Raw genomic sequence first — 14,287 nt, 5'->3', positions numbered from 1 at the left:
TGCTGTATTTTTCCTCTCGATTGCCCGAGGTGACCACCTTGGCTTTTGTCAAGAGAGTTGTAAGTAGGGTGCAAGATTGCCTACAGCCACATCACCCTGAATGCGCTCGATCTCGTCTGATCTCGGATGCTAAGCAGGGTCGGGCCTGGTTAATACCTGGATGGGAGACCGCCTGGGAATACCAGCTGCCGTAGGATTTTTTCCATTATGTTGTTGGCTTTGGCGACCTGCTGTATTTTTCCTCTTGATTGCCCGAGGTGACCACCTTGGCTTTTGTCAAGAGAGTTGTAAGTAGGGTGCAAGATCACCTACGGCCACATCACCCACAATGCGCTCGATCTCCGATGCTAAGCATTGTCGGGCCTGGTTATTACCTGGATGGGAGACCGCCTGGGAATACCAAGTGCCGTAGGCTTTTTTCCATTATGTTGTTGGCTTTGGCGACCTGCTGTATTTTTCCTCTCGATTGCCCGAGGTGACCACCTTGGCTTTTGTCAAGAGAGTTGTAAGTAGGGTTCAAGATCGCCTACGGCCACATCACCCTGAATGCGCTCGATCTCGTCTGATCTCGGATGCGAAGCAGGGTCTGGCATGGTTAGTACCTGGATGGGAGACCGCCTGGGAATACCAGGTGCCGTAGGCTTTTTTCCATTATGTTGTTGGCTTTGGCGACCTGCTGTATTTTTCCTCTCGATTGCCCGAGGTGACCACCTTGGCTTTTGTCAAGAGAGTTGTAAGTAGGGTGCTAAATTGCCTGCGGCCACATCACCCTTAATGCGCTCGATCTCGTATGATCTCGGATGCTAAGCAGAGTCGGGCCTGGTTAGTACCTGGATGGGAGACCGCCTCGGAGTACCAGGTGCCGTAGGCTTTTTTCCATTATGTTTTTGGCTTTGGCGACCTGCTGTATTTTTCCTCTCGATTGCCCGAGGTGACCACCTTGGCTTTTGTCAAGAGAGTTGTAAGTAGGGTGCAAGATCGCCTACGGCCACATCACCCTGAATGCGCTCGATCTCGTCTGATCTCGGAAGCTAAGCAGGGTCTGGCCTGGTTAGTACCTGGATGGGAGACCGCCTGGGAATACCAGGTGCCGTAGGCTTTTTTCCATTATGTTGTTGGCTTTGGCGACCTGCTGTATTTTTCCTCTCGATTGCCAGAGGTGACCACCTTGGCTTTTTTCAAGAGAGTTGTAAGTAGGGTGCAAGATCGCCTGCGGCCACAACACCCTGAATGCGCTCGATCTCGTCTGATCTCGGATGCTAAGCAGGGTCGGGCCTGGTTAGTACCTGGATGGGAGGCCGCCTGAGAATACCAGGTGCCGTAGGCTTTTTTCCATTATGTTGTTGGCTTTGGCGACCTGCTGTATTTTTCCTCTCGATTGCCTGAGGTGACCACCTTGGCTTTTGTCAAGAGAGTTGTAAGTAGGGTGCAAGATCGCCTACTGCCACATCACCCTGAATGCGCTCGATCTCGTCTGATCTCGGATGCTAAGCAGGGTCAGGCCTGGCTAGTACCTGGATGGGAGACCGCCTGGGAATACCAGGTGCCGTAGGCTTTTTTTCATTATGTTGTTGGCTTTGGCGACCTGCTGTATTTTTCCTCTCGATTTCCCGAGGTGACCACCTTGGCTTTTGTCAAGAGAGTTGTAAGTAGGGTGCAAGATTGCCTACTGCCACATCACCCTGAATGCGCTCGATCTCGTCTGATCTCGGATGCTAAGCAGGGTCGGGCCTGGTTAGTACCTGGATGGGAGACCGCCTGAGAATACCAGGTGCCGTAGGCTTTTTTCCATTATGTTGTTGGCTTTGGCGACCTGCTGTATTTTTCCTCTCGATTGCCCGAGGTGACCACCTTGGCTTTTGTCAAGAGAGTTGTAAGTAGGGTGCAAGATCGCCTACAGCCACATCACCCTGAATGCACTCGATCTCGTCTGATCTCGGATGCTTAGCAGGGTCGGGCCTGGTTAGTACCTGGATGGGAGACCGCCTGGGAATACCGGGTGCCGTAGGCTTTTTTCCATTATGTTGTTGGCTTTGGCGACCTGCTGTATTTTTCCTCTCGATTGCCCGAGGTGACCAGCTTGGCTTTTGTCAAGAGAGTTGTAAATAGGGTGCAAGATCGCCTGCGGCCACATTACCCTGAATGCGCTCGTTCTCGTATGCAAAGCAGGGTCGGGCCTGGTTGGTACCTGGATGTGAGGCCGCCTGGGAATACCAGGTGCCGTAGGCTTTTTTCCATTATGTTGTTGGCTTTGGCGACCTGCTGTATTTTTCCTCTCCATTGCCTGAGGTGACCACCTTGGCTTTTGTCAAGAGAGTTGTAAGTAGGGTGCAAGATCGCCTACGGCCACATCACCCTGAATGCGCTCAATCTCGTCTGATCTCGGATGCTAAGCAGGGTCGGGCCTGGTAAGTACCTGGATGGGAGACCGCCTGGGAATACCAGGTGCCGTAGGCTTTTTTCCATTAATGTTGTTGGCTTTGGCGACCTGCTGTATTTTTCCTCTCGATTGCCCGAGGTGACCACCTTGGCTTTTGTCAAGAGAGTTGTAAGTAGGGTGCAAGATCGCCTACGGCCACATCACCCTGAATGCGCTAGATTTCGTCTGATCTCGGATGCTAACCAGGGTCGGGACTGGTTAGTACCTGGATGGGAGACCGCCTGGGAATACCAGGTGCCGTAGGCTTTTTTCCATTATGTTGTTGGCTTTGGCGACCTGCTGTATTTTTCCTCTTGATTGCCCGAGGTGACCACCTTGGCTTTTGTCAAGAGAGTTGTAAGTAGGGTGCAAGATCACCTACGGCCACATCACCCACAATGCGCTCGATCTCCGATGCTAAGCATTGTCGGGCCTGGTTATTACCTGGATGGGAGACCGCCTGGGAATACCAAGTGCCGTAGGCTTTTTTCCATTATGTTGTTGGCTTTGGCGACCTGCTGTATTTTTCCTCTCGATTGCCCGAGGTGACCACCTTGGCTTTTGTCAAGAGAGTTGTAAGTAGGGTTCAAGATCGCCTACGGCTACATCACCCTGAATGCGCTCGATCTCGTCTGATCTCGGATGCTAAGCAGGGTCTGGCATGGTTAGTACCTGGATGGGAGACCGCCTGGGAATACCAGGTGCCGTAGGCTTTTTCCATTATGTTGTTGGCTTTGGCGACCTGCTGTATTTTTCCTCTCGATTGCCCGAGGTGACCACCTTAGCTTTTGTCAAGAGAGTTGTAAGTAGGGTGCTAAATTGCCTGCGGCCACATCACCCTTAATGCGCTCGATCTCGTATGATCTCGGATGCTAAGCATTGTCGGTCCTGGTTAGTACCTGGATGGGAGACCGCCTCGGAGTACCAGGTGCCGTAGGCTTTTTTCCATTATGTTTTTGGCTTTGGCGACCTGCTGTATTTTTCCTCTCGATTGCCCGAGGTGACCACCTTGGCTTTTGTCAAGAGAGTTGTAAGTAGGGTGCAAGATCGCCTACGGCCACATCACCCTGAATGCGCTCGATCTCGTCTGATCTCGGAAGCTAAGCAGGGTCTGGCCTGGTTAGTACCTGGATGGGAGACCGCCTGGGAATACCAGGTGCCGTAGGCTTTTTTCCATTATGTTGTTGGCTTTGGCGACCTGCTGTATTTTTCCTCTCGATTGCCCGAGGTGACCACCTTGGCTTTTTTCAAGAGAGTTGTAAGTAGGGTGCAAGATCGCCTGCGGCCACATCACCCTGAATGCGCTCGATCTCGTCTGATCTCGGATGCTAAGCAGGGTCGGGCCTGGTTAGTACCTGGATGGGAGGCCGCCTGAGAATACCAGGTGCCGTAGGCTTTTTTCCATTATGTTGTTGGCTTTGGCGACCTGCTGTATATTTCCTCTCGATTGCCTGAGGTGACCACCTTGGCTTTTGTCAAGAGAGTTGTAAGTAGGGTGCAAGATCGCCTACTGCCACATCACCCTGAATGCGCTCGATCTCGTCTGATCTCGGATGCTAAGCAGGGTCATGCCTGGCTAGTACCTGGATGGGAGACCGCCTGGGAATACCAGGTGCCGTAGGCTTTTTTTCATTATGTTGTTGGCTTTGACGACCTGCTGTATTTTTCCTCTCGATTTCCCGAGGTGACCACCTTGGCTTTTGTCAAGAGAGTTGTAAGTAGGGTGCAAGATTGCCTACTGCCACATCACCCTGAATGCGCTCGATCTCGTCTGATCTCGGATGCTAAGCAGGGTCGGGCCTGGTTAGTACCTGGATGGGAGACCGCCTGAGAATACCAGGTGCCGTAGGCTTTTTTCCATTATGTTGTTGGCTTTGGCGACCTGCTGTATTTTTCCTCTCGATTGCCCGAGGTGACCACCTTGGCTTTTGTCAAGAGAGTTGTAAGTAGGGTGCAAGATCGCCTACAGCCACATCACCCTGAATGCACTCGATCTCGTCTGACGTCGGATGCTAAGCAGGGTCGGGCCTGGTTAATACCTGGATGGGAGACCGCCTGGGAATACCATGTGCCGTAGGCTTTTTTCCATTATGTTGTTGGCTTTGGCGACCTGCTGTATTTTTCCTCTCGATTGCCCGAGGTGACCACCTTGGCTTTTGTCAAGAGAGTTGTAAGTAGGGTGCAAGACTGCCTACGGCCACATCACCCTGAATGCGCTCGATCTCGTCTGATTTCGGATGCTAAGCAGGGTCGGGCCTGGTTAGTACCTGGATGGGAGACCGCCTGGGAATACCAGGTGCCGTAGGCTTTTTTCCATTATGTTGTTGGCTTTGGCGACCTGCTGTATTTTTCCTCTCGATTGCCCGAGGTGACCACCTTGGCTTTTGTCAAGAGAGTTTTAAGCAGGGTGCAAGATCTCCTACGGCCACATCACCCTGAATGCGCTCGATCTCGTCTGATCTCGGATGCTTAGCAGGGTCGGGCCTGGTTAGTACCTGGATGGGAGATCGCCTGGGAATACCGGGTGCCGTAGGCTTTTTTCCATTATGTTGTTGGCTTTGGCGACCTGCTGTATTTTTCCTCTCGATTGCCCGAGGTGACCAGCTTGGCTTTTGTCAAGAGAGTTGTAAATAGGGTGCAAGATCGCCTACGGCCACATTACCCTGAATGCGCTCGTTCTCGTATGCAAAGCAGGGTCGGGCCTGGTTGGTACCTGGATGTGAGGCCGCCTGGGAATACCAGGTGCCGTAGGCTTTTTTCCATTATGTTGTTGGCTTTGGCGACCTGCTGTATTTTTCCTCTCCATTGCCTGAGGTGACCACCTTGGCTTTTGTCAAGAGAGTTGTAAGTAGGGTGTAAGATCGCCTACGGCCACATCACCCTGAATGCACTAGATTTCGTCTGATCTCGGATGCTAACCAGGGTCGGGACTGGTTAGTACCTGGATGGGAGACCGCCTGGGAATACCAGGTGCCGTAGGCTTTTTTCCATTATGTTGTTGGCTTTGGCGACCTGCTGTATTTTTCCTTTCGATTGCCCGAGGTGACCACCTTGGCTTTTGTCAAGAGAGTTGTAAGTAGGGTGCAAGATCGACTACTGCCACATCACCCTGAATGCGCTCAATCTCGTCTGATCTCGGATGCTAAGCAGGGACGGGCCTGGTTAGTACCTGGATGGGAGACCACCTGGGAATACCAGGTGCCGTAGGTTTTTTTCCATTATGTTGTTGGCTTTGGCGACCTGCTGTATTTTTCCTCTCGTTTGCCCGAGGTGACCACCTTGGCTTTTGTCAAGAGAGTTGTAAGTAGGGTGCAAGATCGCCTACAGCCACATCACCCTGAATGCGCTCGATCTCGTCTGACGTCGGATGCTAAGCAGGGTCGGGCCTGGTTAATACCTGGATGGGAGACCGCCTGAGAATACCAGGTGCCGTAGGCTTTCTTCCATTATGTTGTTGGCTTTGGCGACCTGCTGTATTTTTCCTCTCGATTGCCTGAGGTGACCACCTTGGCTTTTGTCAAGAGAGTTGTAAGTAGGGTGCAAGATCGCCTACTGCCACATCACCCTGAATGCGCTCGATCTCGTCTGATCTCGGATGCTAAGCAGGGTCAGGCCTGGCTAGTACCTGGATGGGAGACCGCCTGGGAATACCAGGTGCCGTAGGCTTTTTTTCATTATGTTGTTGGCTTTGGCGACCTGCTGTATTTTTCCTCTCGATTTCCCGAGGTGACCACCTTGGCTTTTGTCAAGAGAGTTGTAAGTAGGGTGCAAGATCGCCTACTGCCACATCACCCTGAATGCGCTCGATCTCGTCTGATCTCGGATGCTAAGCAGGGTCGGGCCTGGTTAGTACCTGGATGGGAGACCGCCTGAGAATACCAGGTGCCGTAGGCTTTTTTCCATTATGTTGTTGGCTTTGGCGACCTGCTGTATTTTTCCTCTCGATTGCCCGAGGTGACCACCTTGGCTTTTGTCAAGAGAGTTGTAAGTAGGGTGCAAGATCGCCTACAGCCACATCACCCTGAATGCACTCGATCTCGTCTGACGTCGGATGCTAAGCAGGGTCGGGCCTGGTTAATACCTGGATGGGAGACCGCCTGGGAATACCAGGTGCCGTAGGCTTTTTTCCATTATGTTGTTGGCTTTGGCGACCTGCTGTATTTTTCCTCTCGATTGCCCGAGGTGACCACCTTGGCTTTTGTCAAGAGAGTTGTAAGTAGGGTGCAAGATTGCCTACGGCCACATCACCCTGAATGCGCTCGATCTCGTCTGATTTCGGATGCTAAGCAGGGTCGGGCCTGGTTAGTACCTGGATGGGAGACCGCCTGGGAATACCAGGTGCCGTAGGCTTTTTTCCATTATGTTGTTGGCTTTGGCGACCTGCTGTATTTTTCCTCTCGATTGCCCGAGGTGACCAGCTTGGCTTTTGTCAAGAGAGTTGTAAATAGGGTGCAAGATCGCCTACGGCCACATTACCCTGAATGCGCTCGTTCTCGTATGCAAAGCAGGGTCGGGCCTGGTTGGTACCTGGATGTGAGGCCGCCTGGGAATACCAGGTGCCGTAGGCTTTTTTCCATTATGTTGTTGGCTTTGGCGATCTGCTGTATTTTTCCTCTCCATTGCCTGAGGTGACCACCTTGGCTTTTGTCAAGAGAGTTGTAAGTAGGGTGCAAGATCACCTACGGCCACATCACCCTGAATGCGCTCAATCTCGTCTGATCTCGGATGCTAAGCAGGGTCGGGCCTGGTAAGTACCTGGATGGGAGACCACCTGGGAATACCAGGTGCCGTAGGCTTTTTTCCATTAATGTTGTTGGCTTTGGCGACCTGCTGTATTTTTCCTCTCGATTGCCCGAGGTGACCACCTTGGCTTTTGTCAAGAGAGTTGTAAGTAGGGTGCAAGATCACCTACGGCCACATCACCCTGAATGCGCTCAATCTCGTCTGATCTCGGATGCTAAGCAGGGTCGGGCCTGGTAAGTACCTGGATGGGAGACCGCCTGGGAATACCAGGTGCCGTAGGCTTTTTTCCATTATGTTGTTGGCTTTGCCCGAGGTGACCACCTTGGCTTTTGTCAAGAGAGTTGTAAGTAGGGTGCAAGATCGACTACTGCCACATCACCCTGAATGCGCTCGATCTCGTCTGATCTCGGATGCTAAGCCTGGGAATACCCGGTGCCATAGGCTATTTTCCATTATGTTGTGGGCTTTGGCGACCTGCTTTATTTTTCCTCTCGATTGCCCGAGGTGACCACCTTGGCTTTTGTCAAGAGAGTTGTAAGTAGGGTGCAAGATTGCCTATGGCCACATCACCCTGAAAGCGCTCAATCTCATCTGATCTCAGATGCTAAGCAGGGTTGGGCCTGGTTAGTACCTGGATGGGAGACCGCCTGGGAATACCAGGTGCCGTAGGCTTTTTTCCATTATGTTGTTGGCTTTGGCGACCTGCTGTATTTTTCCTCTAGATTGCCCGAGGTGACCACCTTGGCTTTTGTAAAGAGAGTTGTAAGTAGGGTGCAAGATCGCCTACAGCCACATCACCCTGAATGCGCTCGATCTCGGTTGATCTCGGATGCTAAGCAGGGTCTGGCCTGGTTAGTACCTGGATGGGAGACCGCCTGGGAATACCAGGTGCCGTAGGCTTTTTTCCATTATGTTGTTGGCTTTGGCGACCTGCTGTATTTTTCCTCTCGATTGCCCGAGGTGACCACCTTGGCTTTTGTCAAGAGAGTTGTAAGTAGGGTGCAAGATAGCCTACGGCCACATCACCCTGAATGCGCTGGATCTCGTCTGATCTCGGATGCTAAGCCTGGGAATACCCGGTGCCATAGGCTATTTTCCATTATGTTGTGGGCTTTGGCGACCTGCTTTATTTTTCCTCTCGATTGCCCGAGGTGACCACCTTGGCTTTTGTCAAGAGAGTTGTAAGTAGGGTGCAAGATTGCCTACGGCCACATCACCCTGAAAGCGCTCAATCTAGTCTGATCTCAGATGCTAAGCAGGGTGGGGCCTGGTTAGTACCTGGATGGGAGACCGCCTGGGAATACCAGGTGCCGTAGGCTTTTTTCCATTATGTTGTTGGCTTTGGCGACCTGCTGTATTTTTCCTCTCGATTGCCCGAGGTGACCACCTTGGCTTTTGTCAAGAGAGTTGTAAGTAGGGTGCAAGATCGCCTACAGCCACATCACCCTGAATGCGCTCGATCTCGTCTGACGTCGGATGCTAAGCAGGGTCGGGCCTGGTTAATACCTGGATGGGAGACCGCCTGGGAATACCAGGTGCCGTAGGCTTTTTTCCATTATGTTGTTGGCTTTGGCGACCTGCTGTATTTTTCCTCTCGATTGCCCGAGGTGACCACCTTGGCTTTTGTCAAGAGAGTTGTAAGTAGGGTGCAAGATCGACTACTGCCACATCACCCTGAATGCGCTCGATCTCGTCTGATCTCGGATGCTAAGCCTGGGAATACCCGGTGCCATAGGCTATTTTCCATTATGTTGTGGGCTTTGGCGACCTGCTTTATTTTTCCTCTCGATTGCCCGAGGTGACCACCTTGGCTTTTGTCAAGAGAGTTGTAAGTAGGGTGCAAGATTGCCTACGGCCACATCACCCTGAAAGCGCTCAATCTCATCTGATCTCAGATGCTAAGCAGGGTTGGGCCTGGTTAGTACCTGGATGGGAGACCGCCTGGGAATACCAGGTGCCGTAGGCTTTTTTCCATTATGTTGTTGGCTTTGGCGACCTGCTGTATTTTTCCTCTAGATTGCCCGAGGTGACCACCTTGGCTTTTGTAAAGAGAGTTGTAAGTAGGGTGCAAGATCGCTTACAGCCACATCACCCTGAATGCGCTCGATCTCGGTTGATCTCGGATGCTAAGCAGGGTCTGGCCTGGTTAGTACCTGGATGGGAGACCGCCTGGGAATACCAGGTGCCGTAGGCTTTTTTCCATTATGTTGTTGGCTTTGGCGACCTGCTGTATTTTTCCTCTCGATTGCCCGAGGTGACCACCTTGGCTTTTGTCAAGAGAGTTGTAAGTAGGGTGCAAGATAGCCTACGGCCACATCACCCTGAATGCGCTGGATCTCGTCTGATCTCGGATGCTAAGCCTGGGAATACCCGGTGCCATAGGCTATTTTCCATTATGTTGTGGGCTTTGGCGACCTGCTTTATTTTTCCTCTCGATTGCCCGAGGTGACCACCTTGGCTTTTGTCAAGAGAGTTGTAAGTAGGGTGCAAGATTGCCTACGGCCACATCACCCTGAAAGCGCTCAATCTAGTCTGATCTCAGATGCTAAGCAGGGTGGGGCCTGGTTAGTACCTGGATGGGAGACCGCCTGGGAATACCAGGTGCCGTAGGCTTTTTTCCATTATGTTGTTGGCTTTGGCGACCTGCTGTATTTTTCCTCTCGATTGCAAGAGGTGACCACCTTGGCTTTTGTCAAGAGAGTTGTAAGTAGGGGGCAAGATCGCCTACGGCCACATCATCCTGAATGGGCTCGATCTTGTCTGGTCTCGGATGCTAAGCAGGGTCGGGCCTGGTTAGTACCTGGATGGGAGACCGCCTGGGAATACCAGGTGCCGTAGGCTTTTTTCCATTATGTTGTTGGCTTTGGCGACCTGCTGTATTTTTCCTCTCGATTGCAAGAAGTGACCACCTTGGCTTTTGTCAAGAGAGTTGTAAGTAGGGTGCAAGATCACCTACAGCCACATCACCCTGAATGTGCCCGATCTCGTCTGATCTCGGATGCAAAGCAGGGTCGGGCCTGGTTAGTACCTGGATGGGAGACCGCCTGGGAATACCAGGTGTCGTAGGCTTTTTTCCATCATGTTGTTGGTTTTGGCGACCTGCTGTATTTTTCCTCTCGATTGCCTGAGGTGACCACCTTGGCTTTTGTCAAGAGAGTTGTAAGTAGGGTGTAAGATCGCCTACGGCCACATCACCCTGAATGTGCTCGATCTCGTCTGATCTCGGATGCTAAGCAGGGTCGCGCCTGGTTAGTACCTGGATGGGAGACCGCCTGGGAATACCAGGTGCCGTAGGCTTTTTTCCATTATGTTGTTGGCTTTGGCGACCTGCTGTATTTTTCCTCTCGATTGCCCGAGGTGACCACCTTGGCTTTTGTCAAGAGAGTTGTAAGTAGGGTGCAAGATTGCCTACGGCCACATCACCATGAATGCGCTCGATCTCGTCTGATCTCGGATGCTAAGCAGGGTCGGGCCTGGTTAGTACCTGGATGGGAGACCGCCTGGGAATACCAGGTGCCGTAGGCTTTTTTCCATTATGTTGTTGGCTTTGGCGACCTGCTGTATTTTTCCTCTCGATTGCCCGAGGTGACCACCTTGGCTTTTGTCAAGAGAGTTGTAAGTAGGGTTCAAGATTGTCTACGGCCACATCACCCTGAATGCGCTCGATCTCGTCTGATCTCGGATGCTTAGCAGGGTCGGGCCTGGTTAGTACCTGGATGGGAGACCGCCTGGGAATACCGGGTGCCGTAGGCTTTTTTCCATTATGTTGTTGGCTTTGGCGACCTGCTGTATTTTTCCTCTCGATTGCCCGAGGTGACCAGCTTGGCTTTTGTCAAGAGAGTTGTAAATAGGGTGCAAGATCGCCTACGGCCACATTACCCTGAATGCGCTCGTTCTCGTATGCAAAGCAGGGTCGGGCCTGGTTGGTACCTGGATGTGAGGCCGCCTGGGAATACCAGGTGCCGTAGGCTTTTTTCCATTATGTTGTTGGCTTTGGCGACCTGCTGTATTTTTCCTCTCCATTGCCTGAGGTGACCACCTTGGCTTTTGTCAAGAGAGTTGTAAGTAGGGTGCAAGATCGCCTACGGCCACATCACCCTGAATGCGCTCAATCTCGTCTGATCTCGGATGCTAAGCAGGGTCGGGCCTGGTAAGTACCTGGATGGGAGACCACCTGGGAATGCCAGGTGCCGTAGGCTTTTTTCCATTAATGTTGTTGGCTTTGGCGACCTGCTGTATTTTTCCTCTCGATTGCCCGAGGTGACCACCTTGGCTTTTGTCAAGAGAGTTGTAAGTAGGGTGCAAGATCGCCTACGGCCACATCACCCTGAATGCGCTAGATTTCATCTGATCTCGGATGCTAACCAGGGTCGGGCCTGGTTAGTACCTGGATGGGAGACCGCCTGGGAATACCAGGTGCCGTAGGCTTTTTTCCATTATGTTGTTGGCTTTGGCGACCTGCTGTATTTTTCCTCTCGATTGCCCGAGGTGACCACCTTGGCTTTTGTCAAGAGAGTTGTAAGTAGGGTGCAAGATCGCCTACGGCCCCATCATCCTGAATGCGCTCGATCTCGTCTGATCTTGGATGCTAAGCAGGGACGGGCTGGTTAGTACCTGGATGGGAGACCACCTGGGAATACCAGGTGCCGTAGGTTTTTTTTCCATTATGTTGTTGGCTTTGGCGACCTGCTGTATTTTTCCTCTCGTTTGCCCGAGGTGACCACCTTGGCTTTTGTCAAGAGAGTTGTAAGTAGGGTGCAAGATCGCCTACAGCCACATCACCCTGAATGCGCTCGATCTCGTCTGACGTCGGATGCTAAGCAGGGTCGGGCCTGGTTAATACCTGGATGGGAGACCGCCTGGGAATACCAGGTGCCGTAGGCTTTTTTCCATTATGTTGTTGGCTTTGGCGACCTGCTGTATTTTTCCTTTCGATTGCCCGAGGTGACCACCTTGGCTTTTGTCAAGAGAGTTGTAAGTAGGGTGCAAGATCGACTACTGCCACATCACCCTGAATGCGCTCGATCTCGTCTGATCTCGGATGCTAAGCCTGGGAATACCCGGTGCCATAGGCTATTTTCCATTATGTTGTGGGCTTTGGCGACCTGCTTTATTTTTCCTCTCGATTGCCCGAGGTGACCACCTTGGCTTTTGTCAAGAGAGTTGTAAGTAGGGTGCAAGATTGCCTACGGCCACATCACCCTGAAAGCGCTCAATCTCGTCTGATCTCAGATGCTAAGCAGGGTTGGGCCTGGTTAGTACCTGGATGGGAGACCGCCTGGGAATACCAGGTGCCGTAGGCTTTTTTCCATTATGTTGTTGGCTTTGGCGACCTGCTGTATTTTTCCTCTAGATTGCCCGAGGTGACCACCTTGGCTTTTGTAAAGAGAGTTGTAAGTAGGGTGCAAGATCGCCTACAGCCACATCACCCTGAATGCGCACGATCTCGTTTGATCTCGGATGCTAAGCAGGGTCTGGCCTGGTTAGTACCTGGATGGGAGACCGCCTGGGAATACCAGGTGCCGTAGGCTTTTTTCCATTATGTTGTTGGCTTTGGCGACCTGCTGTATTTTTCCTCTCGATTGCCCGAGGTGACCACCTTGGCTTTTGTCAAGAGAGTTGTAAGTAGGGTGCAAGATAGCCTACGGCCACATCACCCTGAATGCGCTGGATCTCGTCTGATCTCGGATGCTAAGCCTGGGAATACCCGGTGCCATAGGCTATTTTCCATTATGTTGTGGGCTTTGGCGACCTGCTTTATTTTTCCTCTCGATTGCCCGAGGTGACCACCTTGGCTTTTGTCAAGAGAGTTGTAAGTAGGGTGCAAGATTGCCTACGGCCACATCACCCTGAAAGCGCTCAATCTAGTCTGATCTCAGATGCTAAGCAGGGTTGGGCCTGGTTAGTACCTGGATGGGAGACCGCCTGGGAATACCAGGAGCCGTAGGCTTTTTTCCATTATGTTGTTGGCTTTGGCGACCTGCTGTATTTTTCCTCTCGATTGCAAGAGGTGACCACCTTGGCTTTTGTCAAGAGAGTTGTAAGTAGGGGGCAAGATCGCCTACGGCCACATCACCCTGGATGGGCTCGATCTCGTCTGGTCTCGGATGCTAAGCAGGGTCGGGCCTGGTTAGTACCTGGATGGGAGACCGCCTGGGAATACCAGGTGCCGTAGGCTTTTTTCCATTATGTTGTTGGCTTTGGCGACCTGCTGTATTTTTCCTCTCGATTGCAAGAAGTGACCACCTTGGCTTTTGTCAAGAGAGTTGTAAGTAGGGTGCAAGATCACCTACAGCCACATCACCCTGAATGCGCCCGATCTCGTCTGATCTCGGATGCAAAGCAGGGTCGGGCCTGGTTAGTACCTGGATGGGAGACCGCCTGGGAATACCAGGTGTCGTAGGCTTTTTTCCATCATGTTGTTGGTTTTGGCGACCTGCTGTATTTTTCCTCTCGATTGCCTGAGGTGACCACCTTGGCTTTTGTCAAGAGAGTTGTAAGTAGGGTGTAAGATCGCCTACGGCCACATCACCCTGAATGTGCTCGATCTCGTCTGATCTTGGATGCTAAGCAGGGTCGGGCCTGGTTAGTACCTGGATGGGAGACCGCCTGGGAATACCAGGTGCCGTAGGCTTTTTTCCATTATGTTGTTGGCTTTGGCGACCTGCTGTATTTTTCCTCTCGATTGCCCGAGGTGACCACCTTGGCTTTTGTCAAGAGAGTTGTAAGTAGGGTGCAAGATCGCCAACGGCCACATCACCCAGAATGCGCTCGATCTCGTCTGATCTCAGATGCTAAGCAGGGTCGGGCCTGGTTAGTACCTGGATGGGAGACCGCCTGGGAATATCAGGTGCCGTAGGCTTTTTTCCATTATGTTGTTGGCTTTGGCGACCTGCTGTATTTTTCCTCTCGATTGCCCGAGGTGACCACCTTGGCTTTGGTCAAGAGAGTTGTAAGTAGGGTGCAAGATCGCCTACGCCCACATCACCATGAATGTGCTCGATCTCGTCTGATCTCGGATGCTAAGCAGGGTCGCGCCTGGTTAGTACCTGGATGGGAGACCGCCTGGGAATACCAGGTGCCGTAGGCTTTTTTCCATTATGTTGTTGGCTTTGGCAACCTGCT

General features: G+C 52.0%; 22 non-coding genes and 30 pseudogenes across 22 annotated transcripts; all 52 read left to right on the top strand.

The window, feature by feature from the left end:
* Window positions 1–78: 78 nt before the first annotated feature.
* On the top strand, window positions 79–197 carry LOC143947346 (5S ribosomal RNA; annotated as a pseudogene).
* Window positions 198–524: 327 nt separating this feature from the next.
* LOC143944731 (5S ribosomal RNA) lies at window positions 525–643 on the top strand (annotated as a pseudogene).
* A 109-nt stretch (window positions 644–752) lies between these two features.
* Window positions 753–871, top strand: LOC143945762 (5S ribosomal RNA; annotated as a pseudogene).
* Window positions 872–980: 109 nt separating this feature from the next.
* On the top strand, window positions 981–1,099 carry LOC143948716 (5S ribosomal RNA). The gene has a single exon (XR_013265421.1). It is a non-coding gene; the product is annotated as a 5S ribosomal RNA (ribosomal RNA).
* Window positions 1,100–1,208: 109 nt separating this feature from the next.
* LOC143943659 (5S ribosomal RNA) lies at window positions 1,209–1,327 on the top strand (annotated as a pseudogene).
* Window positions 1,328–1,436: 109 nt separating this feature from the next.
* LOC143943824 (5S ribosomal RNA) lies at window positions 1,437–1,555 on the top strand (annotated as a pseudogene).
* A 109-nt stretch (window positions 1,556–1,664) lies between these two features.
* Window positions 1,665–1,783, top strand: LOC143954084 (5S ribosomal RNA). Its single transcript, XR_013269107.1, has one exon. It is a non-coding gene; the product is annotated as a 5S ribosomal RNA (ribosomal RNA).
* Window positions 1,784–1,892: 109 nt separating this feature from the next.
* On the top strand, window positions 1,893–2,011 carry LOC143954330 (5S ribosomal RNA). The gene has a single exon (XR_013269332.1). It is a non-coding gene; the product is annotated as a 5S ribosomal RNA (ribosomal RNA).
* A 327-nt stretch (window positions 2,012–2,338) lies between these two features.
* Window positions 2,339–2,457, top strand: LOC143952862 (5S ribosomal RNA). Its single transcript, XR_013267998.1, has one exon. It is a non-coding gene; the product is annotated as a 5S ribosomal RNA (ribosomal RNA).
* Window positions 2,458–2,567: 110 nt separating this feature from the next.
* LOC143946615 (5S ribosomal RNA) lies at window positions 2,568–2,686 on the top strand (annotated as a pseudogene).
* Window positions 2,687–3,013: 327 nt separating this feature from the next.
* LOC143944551 (5S ribosomal RNA) lies at window positions 3,014–3,132 on the top strand (annotated as a pseudogene).
* A 108-nt stretch (window positions 3,133–3,240) lies between these two features.
* Window positions 3,241–3,359, top strand: LOC143948355 (5S ribosomal RNA; annotated as a pseudogene).
* A 109-nt stretch (window positions 3,360–3,468) lies between these two features.
* Window positions 3,469–3,587, top strand: LOC143948704 (5S ribosomal RNA). Its single transcript, XR_013265420.1, has one exon. It is a non-coding gene; the product is annotated as a 5S ribosomal RNA (ribosomal RNA).
* Window positions 3,588–3,696: 109 nt separating this feature from the next.
* Window positions 3,697–3,815, top strand: LOC143953576 (5S ribosomal RNA). The gene has a single exon (XR_013268645.1). It is a non-coding gene; the product is annotated as a 5S ribosomal RNA (ribosomal RNA).
* A 109-nt stretch (window positions 3,816–3,924) lies between these two features.
* Window positions 3,925–4,043, top strand: LOC143944697 (5S ribosomal RNA; annotated as a pseudogene).
* A 109-nt stretch (window positions 4,044–4,152) lies between these two features.
* On the top strand, window positions 4,153–4,271 carry LOC143954083 (5S ribosomal RNA). The gene has a single exon (XR_013269106.1). It is a non-coding gene; the product is annotated as a 5S ribosomal RNA (ribosomal RNA).
* Window positions 4,272–4,380: 109 nt separating this feature from the next.
* Window positions 4,381–4,499, top strand: LOC143947236 (5S ribosomal RNA; annotated as a pseudogene).
* Window positions 4,500–4,608: 109 nt separating this feature from the next.
* LOC143950848 (5S ribosomal RNA) lies at window positions 4,609–4,727 on the top strand. The gene has a single exon (XR_013266177.1). It is a non-coding gene; the product is annotated as a 5S ribosomal RNA (ribosomal RNA).
* A 109-nt stretch (window positions 4,728–4,836) lies between these two features.
* LOC143944434 (5S ribosomal RNA) lies at window positions 4,837–4,955 on the top strand (annotated as a pseudogene).
* A 327-nt stretch (window positions 4,956–5,282) lies between these two features.
* LOC143945882 (5S ribosomal RNA) lies at window positions 5,283–5,401 on the top strand (annotated as a pseudogene).
* Window positions 5,402–5,510: 109 nt separating this feature from the next.
* Window positions 5,511–5,629, top strand: LOC143946746 (5S ribosomal RNA; annotated as a pseudogene).
* Window positions 5,630–5,738: 109 nt separating this feature from the next.
* On the top strand, window positions 5,739–5,857 carry LOC143947239 (5S ribosomal RNA; annotated as a pseudogene).
* Window positions 5,858–5,966: 109 nt separating this feature from the next.
* Window positions 5,967–6,085, top strand: LOC143943822 (5S ribosomal RNA; annotated as a pseudogene).
* A 109-nt stretch (window positions 6,086–6,194) lies between these two features.
* LOC143954082 (5S ribosomal RNA) lies at window positions 6,195–6,313 on the top strand. The gene has a single exon (XR_013269105.1). It is a non-coding gene; the product is annotated as a 5S ribosomal RNA (ribosomal RNA).
* A 109-nt stretch (window positions 6,314–6,422) lies between these two features.
* Window positions 6,423–6,541, top strand: LOC143945202 (5S ribosomal RNA; annotated as a pseudogene).
* Window positions 6,542–6,650: 109 nt separating this feature from the next.
* LOC143950847 (5S ribosomal RNA) lies at window positions 6,651–6,769 on the top strand. Its single transcript, XR_013266176.1, has one exon. It is a non-coding gene; the product is annotated as a 5S ribosomal RNA (ribosomal RNA).
* Window positions 6,770–7,096: 327 nt separating this feature from the next.
* Window positions 7,097–7,215, top strand: LOC143954472 (5S ribosomal RNA). Its single transcript, XR_013269461.1, has one exon. It is a non-coding gene; the product is annotated as a 5S ribosomal RNA (ribosomal RNA).
* A 110-nt stretch (window positions 7,216–7,325) lies between these two features.
* Window positions 7,326–7,444, top strand: LOC143954710 (5S ribosomal RNA). The gene has a single exon (XR_013269673.1). It is a non-coding gene; the product is annotated as a 5S ribosomal RNA (ribosomal RNA).
* Window positions 7,445–7,715: 271 nt separating this feature from the next.
* LOC143953846 (5S ribosomal RNA) lies at window positions 7,716–7,834 on the top strand. The gene has a single exon (XR_013268891.1). It is a non-coding gene; the product is annotated as a 5S ribosomal RNA (ribosomal RNA).
* A 109-nt stretch (window positions 7,835–7,943) lies between these two features.
* On the top strand, window positions 7,944–8,062 carry LOC143946192 (5S ribosomal RNA; annotated as a pseudogene).
* Window positions 8,063–8,362: 300 nt separating this feature from the next.
* LOC143945664 (5S ribosomal RNA) lies at window positions 8,363–8,481 on the top strand (annotated as a pseudogene).
* Window positions 8,482–8,590: 109 nt separating this feature from the next.
* LOC143945977 (5S ribosomal RNA) lies at window positions 8,591–8,709 on the top strand (annotated as a pseudogene).
* Window positions 8,710–9,009: 300 nt separating this feature from the next.
* Window positions 9,010–9,128, top strand: LOC143952826 (5S ribosomal RNA). Its single transcript, XR_013267965.1, has one exon. It is a non-coding gene; the product is annotated as a 5S ribosomal RNA (ribosomal RNA).
* Window positions 9,129–9,237: 109 nt separating this feature from the next.
* Window positions 9,238–9,356, top strand: LOC143946841 (5S ribosomal RNA; annotated as a pseudogene).
* Window positions 9,357–9,656: 300 nt separating this feature from the next.
* LOC143945663 (5S ribosomal RNA) lies at window positions 9,657–9,775 on the top strand (annotated as a pseudogene).
* A 109-nt stretch (window positions 9,776–9,884) lies between these two features.
* LOC143945667 (5S ribosomal RNA) lies at window positions 9,885–10,003 on the top strand (annotated as a pseudogene).
* Window positions 10,004–10,112: 109 nt separating this feature from the next.
* Window positions 10,113–10,231, top strand: LOC143944448 (5S ribosomal RNA; annotated as a pseudogene).
* Window positions 10,232–10,340: 109 nt separating this feature from the next.
* Window positions 10,341–10,459, top strand: LOC143951638 (5S ribosomal RNA). Its single transcript, XR_013266891.1, has one exon. It is a non-coding gene; the product is annotated as a 5S ribosomal RNA (ribosomal RNA).
* A 109-nt stretch (window positions 10,460–10,568) lies between these two features.
* On the top strand, window positions 10,569–10,687 carry LOC143950919 (5S ribosomal RNA). Its single transcript, XR_013266240.1, has one exon. It is a non-coding gene; the product is annotated as a 5S ribosomal RNA (ribosomal RNA).
* A 109-nt stretch (window positions 10,688–10,796) lies between these two features.
* On the top strand, window positions 10,797–10,915 carry LOC143953588 (5S ribosomal RNA). The gene has a single exon (XR_013268656.1). It is a non-coding gene; the product is annotated as a 5S ribosomal RNA (ribosomal RNA).
* Window positions 10,916–11,242: 327 nt separating this feature from the next.
* LOC143953751 (5S ribosomal RNA) lies at window positions 11,243–11,361 on the top strand. The gene has a single exon (XR_013268804.1). It is a non-coding gene; the product is annotated as a 5S ribosomal RNA (ribosomal RNA).
* Window positions 11,362–11,471: 110 nt separating this feature from the next.
* On the top strand, window positions 11,472–11,590 carry LOC143954685 (5S ribosomal RNA). Its single transcript, XR_013269649.1, has one exon. It is a non-coding gene; the product is annotated as a 5S ribosomal RNA (ribosomal RNA).
* A 109-nt stretch (window positions 11,591–11,699) lies between these two features.
* On the top strand, window positions 11,700–11,817 carry LOC143947843 (5S ribosomal RNA; annotated as a pseudogene).
* Window positions 11,818–11,927: 110 nt separating this feature from the next.
* Window positions 11,928–12,046, top strand: LOC143945976 (5S ribosomal RNA; annotated as a pseudogene).
* A 300-nt stretch (window positions 12,047–12,346) lies between these two features.
* Window positions 12,347–12,465, top strand: LOC143953646 (5S ribosomal RNA). The gene has a single exon (XR_013268708.1). It is a non-coding gene; the product is annotated as a 5S ribosomal RNA (ribosomal RNA).
* A 109-nt stretch (window positions 12,466–12,574) lies between these two features.
* Window positions 12,575–12,693, top strand: LOC143945081 (5S ribosomal RNA; annotated as a pseudogene).
* A 300-nt stretch (window positions 12,694–12,993) lies between these two features.
* LOC143946197 (5S ribosomal RNA) lies at window positions 12,994–13,112 on the top strand (annotated as a pseudogene).
* Window positions 13,113–13,221: 109 nt separating this feature from the next.
* LOC143953899 (5S ribosomal RNA) lies at window positions 13,222–13,340 on the top strand. The gene has a single exon (XR_013268939.1). It is a non-coding gene; the product is annotated as a 5S ribosomal RNA (ribosomal RNA).
* Window positions 13,341–13,449: 109 nt separating this feature from the next.
* On the top strand, window positions 13,450–13,568 carry LOC143954894 (5S ribosomal RNA; annotated as a pseudogene).
* A 109-nt stretch (window positions 13,569–13,677) lies between these two features.
* Window positions 13,678–13,796, top strand: LOC143952139 (5S ribosomal RNA). The gene has a single exon (XR_013267345.1). It is a non-coding gene; the product is annotated as a 5S ribosomal RNA (ribosomal RNA).
* Window positions 13,797–13,905: 109 nt separating this feature from the next.
* LOC143944726 (5S ribosomal RNA) lies at window positions 13,906–14,024 on the top strand (annotated as a pseudogene).
* Window positions 14,025–14,133: 109 nt separating this feature from the next.
* LOC143945180 (5S ribosomal RNA) lies at window positions 14,134–14,252 on the top strand (annotated as a pseudogene).
* The last annotated feature ends 35 nt before the right edge of the window (window positions 14,253–14,287 follow it).

Source organism: Lithobates pipiens, unplaced genomic scaffold (assembly GCF_037356315.1).
Source record: "Lithobates pipiens isolate NorthernLeopardFrog02 unplaced genomic scaffold, aLitPip1_a1.2 Scaffold_30, whole genome shotgun sequence".
In the NCBI taxonomy this organism is placed as follows: domain Eukaryota; kingdom Metazoa; phylum Chordata; class Amphibia; order Anura; family Ranidae; genus Lithobates; species Lithobates pipiens.
This window is presented reverse-complemented; position numbering and strand designations above follow the sequence as displayed.